Genomic DNA, 11,258 nt, shown 5'->3' on the forward strand with positions numbered 1-11,258 from the left:
TCTAGAAGTTAGCTTTTATACCTCCGCTTTCTAATAAATAAAAAAATATTTAATATCTAATTTGTCTAGTTAATAATATGATTAAAAAACAGAATTGCAAAGGTCATTTTTTCCTAATTTTAATATTTCATGGTAAAATCTGTTCATATACAATTTTAACACTCCGTATATAAATTGCTATTGTTAATATGTTATTATTTATTATTTATTTCTTATTTTTTAGCACCAATTCCAGATATTTTTATATTAACTTAAATGAAAATCAGTGTATGATACAAAAAATATTTATAATATAATGTTAAATTCTAATTAACAATCTAAGACTGACGTTTCACATAAAAATTCTAAACTATCCACTATTAACCATCAAAAAACATATTCAAAAAACGTTCAAATTACTCACAACTATACGGTAACGTTTCCATTTAAAACTTAATATTTACAGACTATTAAAATCCTACTAAAATTATCTATTACATTTTAAATTTGTTTGTTCATTAATTAATATGATATTTATATTATAGGTTCAACAAATAAGTTGCAGCAAAATATTGATATATCATATTGTATTAAAAATACAAATTTAGAGTTTGATTGTAGTTTGGTTCAAGTTAATCAAATGCATTATACGTTTATATTATATATTATTATTGTTAAATTTGTTTTAACATTAATTAGGAACTAATCATCAATTATGAAGATTTATTTTAAATTTTGTTTAGGTTAGTCATCGCTGCAGATTGGTGTTGTTATGTTCCACTTTTCGGACGATGCAGTGAACCCGTACTTCTGCAAAAGCTCCAGGATTACACCATTGGTCCATCCGAATCCGGTCTGAATAGGGTACTCTCCATTACTTAAGCCTGCTTTTCCAGTTGCATTCACTAGATACTGTCAAAACATGTGGCGAATCAGTATACACGACAACCAACGTTAATATTATTTATTAAAATAAGTCTGCAGATGTAGGGACAAAAAGTATTAAAAAAAAATTACAGTCTACAAATAACGTAAAACCCGCCTATCAGCTAAACCATCTAAACTATTTTCAGTTACCGTCCGGCAGACCAGTCGATATTCGTTTGCAAAAATTTTTTTAGCTACTTTAAGTATTTGTTTTAAATAGTTATGATAGTTATGATTGTTGTGAACGATAAATATACATTTATAATCAACTCAGACTTACTTTTTCAAACATTTTGTTCTCTCTTTTGAACGCAAGGTAATTGTTATACAGATCCATTTGGAAGCAATTTTGGACGCCAAGATTTTAGCGTCTCTATGGCCGGTGTTGTCTAGCGCCATCACCGTTATATACTGTAAAGGAGCCCATGCATTGGGGAAATCCCATTGTTGTCCAGATTCCCTCAGCGTAGTAGGTACACCCCCCACATAATTCAGTATTTTTGCATTGTTCAAATATTTGAGAATCTTTGTTACAAAGTAATCAGTATTGTTCTTTGCATAACATTCAGTCCATAACGGTGATAAATTTGTAGGGTAAAAAAAATTTCGTTTTACATTATTTATCATGTCGAACTCAAGCTATGAGCCGACCTCCTTGTCCCATAATACTGCAGTCACCGCATCTATTCACTGCAAAGATATAGTTTCATATATCGATGCCTTGACGGTATTATTCATCTCTCGGTAGAAATCACTCAATATCTTTTCATTCCAATATACTAATGCATTTAACTCCACCGGGACGATTGACCTCGTTTTTGTATTTAAGAGGTTTCCTAAAATCATACAATGACATCAGTTATTGTATGCAACGTTTTTGACTACATCATAACCTAAGACAATACCTATTATCCGATAAAGTGAAACTTTATCTCACTCCCCTTGCCCATTTTATTAAGATACACACGTAAAATATATTTAAATATTTAATACATCGCTCGTTTACCTCTGAGCTCAAATATTAATTTTTTTAATGTAAATTAGATACAAAAAAAAAATTAAAATAATAAGTAACAAAATTAAATAATTTTTCAACCAATGTGGAGATTATGAAGATCATATATTATCTTGATCAGAAATTAAGTACCTAATTATATTTTATTCATTGAGACGTCGTATAAGGACTATCGTATACGTCAAACTCGGGATCAAGTTTTAATTATGTGTATGACAGATAAAAATAAAACCAATATGCTTCATATAAAGCGCCGTGGACATATGTTTCTATTGACTAGAAATAATATAAAAATGTAACGTGTATCTATTGAGTATAATAATCAACGTATTGATACATTTTAGGTACACATAGTTTATGACATAGACTGTATGTAGGATCGACGTACCTAATGTATTATCGTTATGAAACCATCGTTCGGTCAGTCTTGAGGCATGTCGCATACAACACATGCAGTAATAATGGATTGAAAAAATTTACTTTATATTTAGAGTAAAGATAAAAGTATAGAACCTACTCTAATTTGATAAAAACTTCAGGTTATATACATTTTATATATACTAAATGAAACTATTTTAAAATCGTCCACAAAAAGAGAAAAAAGTAGATTTTTTTAAATTAAAAATGGTAATATTTATAAATGTAATAATGACCTATAACAATCTGACATAATAGGCTTAAGAGGGACGGAGTGGCCGAGCGGATAAAGGTGTCAGTTGCGACACGCGCCGTCGCCGGTTAGAACACCGGCCACGGGCGGCACTTCTCTTAGGGCAGTCACGGTGTCTGGAGAGAAAGGTCGCTATCCCTCACCCGGGCATGGCAGATACCTACAAAACAAAATTAAAATAATAAGTAACAAAACTAAATAATTTTCCAACCAATGTGGGGATTATGAAGATCATATATTATCTTGATCAGAAATGAAGTACTTAATTATATTGTATTCATTGAGACGTCTTATACTATCGTATACGTCAAACTCGGGATCAAGTTTTAATTATGCGTACCTATGACAGATAAAAATAAATTAAAACCAATATGCTTCATATTAATCGTTGTGGACATGTTTCTAGAAATAATATAAAAATGTAACGTGTATCAATTGAGTATAATTGACAGATGATACATTTTAGGTACACATTGTTTATGACATGGACTGTATGTAGGATACGAGCTACCTAACGTACCTAACTATCTAACGAAAAGAGAAAAAAGTAGATTTTTTTAAATTAAAACTGGTAATATTTATAATATTGTAATAATGACCTATACAATTCTGACTTTATAGACTTATAGATTTAAGGGGGACGGAGTGTCCGAGCGGAGAAAGGCGTCGATTGCGACGCGCACCGTCGCTGGTTAAAACCCCGGCTACGAAACTAAAAACACACATATTCAAAACCTACAGTACCCTCCCCCACACTTAAAAATCACCCAATGGACTAAGTTTCCACGGGTTAAATAGTGAAAAAAAAAAAATAATAAAAATAATCATAGACCTTAATGTCTTAGTATTTACAATAGTTATTTATATTGTTGAAATATTAATAACCATAATTTTGTATTGAAGTTTTGTAGGTACCTACTAATCAATAGTTTAAGCTTTGTTTAAACTTATAAAACACTCCTAAAACACTCCTATATAATAAAGTATATATAAAGTCCTACAACCTTTATAATATATTTTATGATAATGTTATAGTAATAAGTAATATATTTTATTCGTCAATTTAGTTTCTATTATAGTATCGGGTATAATATTTGAACTGCCGTTACTTGCTACTCATATAACTAATATGAGTATCTATAACTTCAAATATTTAAATTAATTAAATATGTGTAGCCTACAAATAATGTCACACAATGTTATTGATATGAGATAAAAATTAAAAGATATTTGACTTTATGATCATTAAAATTTTTCATTAAATTAGTGATATTTTTGAAATAAAATAAACTGAATTATAGATAAATATTTATGTTTCTATACTTTTTAATATCTCGAACTTTTATCTATTTCCCTTGAGTTTCAACATAATGAGATTTATTGTATTAATATAATAATTAATATAGTCCCTACCCTAAGCTATTCTTTACCGTATAACGTATTATCGCATAGAGAGTGTATAAAGACGTCTTGACTATTTTGTGAAGGTGTACCTAGATGAAACCCGCAGCAAAGCAGGGCAAACTAACGATTTTTTTTTACTCGTTAAGTTAAGTTAATCTAAGAAGATGTAAGTAAAGTTGAGCCAAAAAATAACTAACATGTTTTTAATAACTTAGTTAAGTTTAAAATGGTTGGTTAAAATCAATTAACTTAGTTAAAATTAATTTAACTAAAAATGTAATTATGATTTGGGCCCATAAAATACGAGGCATAGCCTATTAACTATTCAGTGAACTCTCCCCCCAATAATTTAAGAAGGGGTCAGCTAAAATAGTATAACTATTACTGATACCTATAAATACATAGTTCCTAGTTCTACGATTAGCTAATGTAAATAAATATATATTATAATTTTCCATTTTTTTCCGATTATTATATCTATATAATTTTTTAATAATTTTTTCTATGCGTGAATTTTAATTTTAATCATTCCAAGTAGTGTGTGTGTGTGTGTGTGTGTAGTGGGTGTGTAATGGTTACAAGAATACACTACCTAATTAATATCACGAATACGTAGTACATATTAGATACATATTATTATATACGAAATCAAATTACATATTATATAATATATTATTACATATTGTACCAAAATTATATTATATGATTAAATTGTAATTATTATTATATAACATATTTACATCACTATAAAATAATTACATATATATTTCGTCTTTGGAATAAATACAAAAACTAGTAAGTTATTTACCTTTATTCGTTCCGTTGACCAACGGCTCGAAAAGTCCCAACCAGATTCCGCTGCAGCCTGGAGCTCAGAGTAAAAGTTTTCTTTTCCAGTTTCCGTTGTAATGGTGATGTCTTCCCTGTTATAATACAAACATTAAAACCCAAATTTAACATTTGTGAACCTAGAGTAAACATGTATGATTCGTAGGCAAATAGGTAATTACCCAAGGCTGGGCATTATAACGAGTTAAAAGTTAAAATTAAGTTAAAACGTTAAGTTAATTTTAATTAAGTTAGTTATCTCGTTACTTTTTTTTTCAAATTAACCTTTTACTTAATAACTTACTTTTTTTCAAGATTAACTAACCTAACCATATTATGTGTATGCAATTTTTTATTTTTGCAAATTAGCATATTTCATTTTTACACTAATTCAGTTACTTTTTTTCAGAGTTAACTATTAACTTAACGAGTTAACAAAAAAATACGAATACATTTTAACTTAACTTAACGAGTTAAAAAAAATCGTTAACTTGCCCAGCCTCGTAATTACTTAATATAATGAAGCACGGTGCCATAGAAAAATTAAATACATTTGAATTTATAACAAAGCGTGAATAATTATTGATTCCACCTATTCTAGTGTTCAATCAGACATAATCAGTAACATCAATTAAGCCATAAGTTAAATTTGAGATAACTTCTATGAAATGCAAAACTAAATTTACCTGTATGATTCGGGTCGTGGTCCTATGGACTCATCCTTGTAAACTGCAAGCGTGTAATGTTTTCCATTTTTATGAATTATCACGTTGTGCTGTGTTAGCCAGTATTTGAATTCTGCTTCCAATTCATTGATGTTTTCAATTACAAATTGCATATCATTTGTAGAATCTAAATAACTCTTTACCTTAGGGATGAGCATGGGTGGTTGTGACCGCTTTCTATAATAAATTCTTCCTCAATTTGGAACGTGTCCAAAAGTTATTACCATTGAGATATAATTACTAATCATTCCTTTCGCTGTAGTATGCATTTCACATATCAATAACCCTCTAATAATCCAGAACGAATCCCAATAGTAAACTTCACGGAATCTACCACCCGGTATTATAATGGGATTAGACACATAAATTATTGAATAGGACTCTGGATGTAAGCGTACGTCATATTTGATCTTTCTACCAAGATTTAGCCATATTGCATTTATTTCGATTGTCCAATTTTTAATTTTTCATCCTTTATACTGTTAAAATCTTTTGGTTCACGGATCCAATCAGTGGGAATCCAATTTTCAAATTCAGAATCTTCTTTTTCAAAATATTCATTGTAGAACTCCGTCAGAAGATCTTTAGTCGGTTTTGATTTGCAGGACGGTAATTGAAAATGGTTTAGATGGTTTAGCTCATAGGCCGGTTTTACGTTAACTGTGGGCTATAATTTTTATTTAATACTATTTGTCCAAACATCTGCAGACTTATTTTGGTTGATCGTGTATTCTCCACATTTTTTGACAGTATCTAGTGAATGCAACTGGACAAGCAGCCTTGTAATGGAGAGTACCCTATACAGACCGGCTTTGGATGGACGAATGGTGTAACCCTGGAGTTTTCGCAAAAGTACGGCTTTACCGCATCGTCCAAAAATCGGAACTTAACAACACCAGTCTGCAGCGATGACTAATCTAACCATTTTAAATCATCATTATTGATAATTAATTTCTAACTAATGTAAAAACAATTGACATTTTACAAATTAAAACCGAAAGTCAAATGTCGAAATTGCATAGAAATTGTATTGACATATTAATATGAATAACCCCTTAAAATGCATTAAAAACTAAACTGTACAATGTACATGAATATTATTTCAAAAATGATTCCCATTTTAACTCTAAAAGTTACCTTTCATACCTCCGATTTCTAATAAATAAAAAAATATTTAATATCTAATTTGTTTAGACAATAATATGATTAAAAATCAGATTTGCATAGGTCATTTTTTCTTAATTTTTATATTTCATGGTAAAATCTGCTCACATACAATTTGAACACTGTATATAAATTGATGTTGTTAATATGTTATTAGTTATTTAGTTATTTCTCATTTTTTAGCACCAATTCCAGGTATTTGTTATATTAACTTAAATTTAAAGGAAAATCAGTGTCTGATACAAAAAATATTTATAAAAAAATTGTGAAATTCTAATTAACAATCTAAGACTGACGTTTCACATAAACATTCTAAACCATCCACCATTAACCATAAAAAACATATTCAAAAAAACGTTCAAAAATTATTACTTACGATAACGTTTCATTTAAAATTAAATATTTATAGATATTTATTTCATTGACTAATATTATAATTAGGGTTCTAAATTTGAAATATTTCAAAATTGAAAATTTTACTGTTCTTGAAATATTTCAATGAAATTATGAAAAATATTTTTTCTTCTTTTAAACGTGTTCGGTTATAGAAGATTAAAAACAATAAATTGATTACATACTTAGAATTAAAGAAAAATATATTATTTTTGTTGATTTATTATTTCATATTTGTTATTTGTATATTCTATATTTTATAGTGCTGAAAAATATTCCTGGCATTATTTTGAGAGTAAAAACATTTTTTTACATGAGTTTTAAAATATTGTTGTATATAAGCGATCCAAAAGATAGTGGTTTGAAATAAAGTTGAAGTCAATTCCAATAATGAATGAAATAATAGTGTATTAATGTCGTATCATATGTGTGTATTTGTGGCTGAGTGATGTGAAGGTGCTCTGGGCTCATTATTTAATACTTAGATCATATAGTTTGTTATGACTATTATAGATTTGTTAAACAACTTATGAATTATATGTAAATATGTTACTTCCCAGCTTTGGTAATAACTGTAGGGTTCGGAAGTTGTAGGAGTTGCATATTTTTCTGTATGCCCTTAATTTATAGCAGACCGCAAGCTAAAAATCCATTTTATAGAATGACGAGCTTAAATAAAAAAATGAAAAGTGCATATTTTTGTATATTTTGTCAGTTGTAGAAAAAAGTGCATATTTCTCAATTTTCATATGATTTTTATGCATATTTCTCAATTTTCATTGGATTTTTATGATCGTTTAATTATTAATATTTTCTAAACAAATTGATGTTTTTTTCTAATAATTATGGTTTTATTATTTTATTTTCGATTAAATTAACAGTCGCGACGTACCTATTAACGGAGCGTATTTATCTTTATTGCACTAACGTCTATGCTATCGACGTTATCGTTAATCTAATAGCGATTTGTTCTATATAATAGTATATTTATAGGTGTATGACTGAATTATATGGGCAATTATATTTTCCCTGTCAGTCGTGTGTGAACTGTCGCGTGTAATAAAAATCTACCTAAGTGTTTTAAAAAATTATAATATGCCGAAAATTTTACAAACTAGAAAATTTGTTTTAGAATTCGGCGAAAATGTTTTTTCAACAGACGGTACTATTCTATTTTGTAAGATCTGTGAAGTTAAAGTGAATTGCGAAAAACGATTTACGGTTACTCAGCATGTAAAAACGAATAAACATGAGCGGTTGTTAAATCGTCAACGAAATAGTATGAATAAGGTATCAACTACACAACAGTTTTTCTCTTTAAGTGCCTCCAAAAAGCATTTTAACTGGTGAAGCAACGTCAATGGAAGGACTACCAGTAGACTTAAATGGGAATGACTTGGCTCACTTTAAATACGCACCCATAACTTCATCGGATGTTGAAAGAAGTTTTTCGCGCTACAAAAATGTACTTACAGACAACCGTCGTTCGTTTGAGATAGAAAATATCAAAAAAGTTCTGGTTATTAAATAACCATTTTAATGCAATGTATTTACAGGTATGACGGTTACAGTAATCTATATGTTTAATGAATTAAAAAAAAATTAATATAATTTTTCAAACAACTTTTATTCTATATATATTTTTAGATTGAAAAAATTACAATCCATCAAACACAAAATACAAGCCAAAACATTAAGCCAAACATTTTTTTGCATATTTAATAAATTATCTTCAGATATGTTGGTTAATTGATCTAATCCTAACAGTTCATCTACCAACATTTCTCGAAATTTCTAAACCAAACCACAAGAGTAATCCCATAAACTTTTCAATTTCATCGACGTTTGTTGGTGACCATTTAGAGAATCTACTGGACTTAGTTAGCCTGCTCTTTGAAAGAAACTGTTCAGCGTTACGATTAGTTTCTACTACCATAAGCTCAAAAATATCTGTACTACAGAATAACTTAAAATAATTTAAAGCTGAGGCATTATCAGGAATATCAATTTTGAAACCCGGAGTCTTATTGAAGATAAGTGGTTTTTGGTATGTTCCTGATACATCGAACCAAACGGTAGAAGATGTATTATGATTATTTTCAATGTTGAAATCCTGATTATTCCCTATAATTTAAAATAATATGTCAACTATATTAAAATATTTGATTTAAAATTATGAATAAAAAATTCTGTGATAAAAAATATGTCCCGGCCCAAATAATAATTATAAACGTCCGTATTGTAAAATACAATAAAATAAAATAAAGTAAAAATAATAATTTAAATTTAAAAAAAATTAAAATAAAAATTAATAATAAATATTAAATAAAAATTAATAAAGTTTTATTACCTATATTAGTCGAATCTTCTACTGAATTCTCTGATTCAGAAGGAAAATAATCACGATCAGCATCTGAATCGTCAAATTCACTAAAATCACTAAAATCACTCAATTCATCACAAAAAAGTTTGTTAACTATTTCATCATCATTAATGCAATCATTGATACGCTGCCTCTTTGGCCTGCTTGAGCTAGCCATTTTGATAACTTAATTTACAAAAAATTAAAACAAACACAATATGGAAAATAATAGTATGTTTGCCGTTTGGTCGCCGGCGGGCAAATGGCGTCAGAAGTAAAATCGTATTATCACCACGCCACATGGTCGCCGGCGACCATACAAAGTTATAACACTGTTTAAAATTAGTACTTATCGCTGATAATTTTACTCTTGGAATCGATTTAATAGCTACACTAGAACCAAAGATATAAATACATACAAATTAGTAATAACTTGGGAAAACACACTTGGCGTATCAATAAACGACCGCCGTATGACCGCCGGCGGGCACACGGCGGCTAACGTGTTAACATATTTTCATGCATATTTTACAATTTTTTTGTGCATATTTGCATGCATATTTTGTCTTTTTTAACTCCTATAACTTCCGAGCGCTATGGAAATTCTGATTGAATAACATAATATTTGATTTTTTTTTCAAAAATTCAAAAATTATCAAACATTTTTTTAGGCAAATAAGTTTTTTCAATATCCAAGATAGCCATTTTGTTAATCGTATTTTTTAAAACAGTTTTAAAAAAAATATTAAAATTTAATGGAAATCTTCCAAGTTGGTGCTAATTATTATTTTGAATTTCTAAGAATAATAGTTTATATGCATACGGGCATTAGCAAAATACGATTCGCATGCTTTAATCAGAAATTGGAACGCTGATATTTTATAAATTCAAAATTATAATTAGCTCTAACTTGGAAGATTTTCATTAAATTAAATTTTTTTTTTTTTGAACTGTTTTAAAAAATACCATAAACAAAATGGCTATTTAATCAGAATTTCCATACTTATTACTGTAAAAAATACTGTAAATATATTGATTTTCCACGGAGATACTAAGGGTGATACGGGACTTCTGGGACATAGGTACTTTATTTGTTTTAGTGTTACACCAAATACCAAAATCTATTTTGATGGAAACCGATTTTGCCTAATTTTTATGTTGTTTTTCCCGGCACTTTTGAAAACTATTGAGAATTTTAAATTTTTACCTCCACAATGCATCAACAATATTCACTTTCCCATCGAAAATGATACTGAAGTTAAAAATCGAAGCATTATTTCGACTACATATCGTGTACAAAGTCACAAAAATAAAAAGTAAACAAAAAAAAAAATAAAAAAACACACATCATTGTAAAATCAATACATTTATCGTTCCACTCGGAATCTAAAATTTATTCTGGTACGAATGTTAATCCAGTTGATACATTCCTGGGTCAAAAGTAAAAAATTCCCAGAACTTTTCTTATAGTAATTACTAATTACCTATTTGAAACAAAAAAAAATGTACCTAATTCATACCTTATATTGTGACTATTACCTATTAGGTATTATTGACGATGAGCGAGGCATATGCACTTGGCACTTTTATCTCTTTTATCTTTGACACTCTTATCTTTGAGCCCTGTCTTTGGAGGCAATTCGAGTATACCTAAACGGTCTGCTAGAATTGTACGTGTACTATCGATTATTCTATAAAATAATTTTTATATTATTCCGTAATGTTCAAAAATATTATTTTTTATAAGTATTTAATTTAATAAGTTTAATTGATTCTATATTTTATATGCAA

The 11,258-nt window shown here is 28.6% G+C and overlaps 1 pseudogene; it reads right to left on the bottom strand.

Annotated features, from left to right (window-relative positions):
* Positions 1-723: 723 nt before the first annotated feature.
* LOC132949194 (trehalase-like) lies at positions 724-9,645 on the bottom strand (annotated as a pseudogene).
* Between the last annotated feature and the right edge of the window lie 1,613 nt (positions 9,646-11,258).

The sequence above is a fragment of the Metopolophium dirhodum genome, chromosome 1, assembly GCF_019925205.1.
Source record: "Metopolophium dirhodum isolate CAU chromosome 1, ASM1992520v1, whole genome shotgun sequence".
NCBI lineage: Eukaryota > Metazoa > Arthropoda > Insecta > Hemiptera > Aphididae > Metopolophium > Metopolophium dirhodum.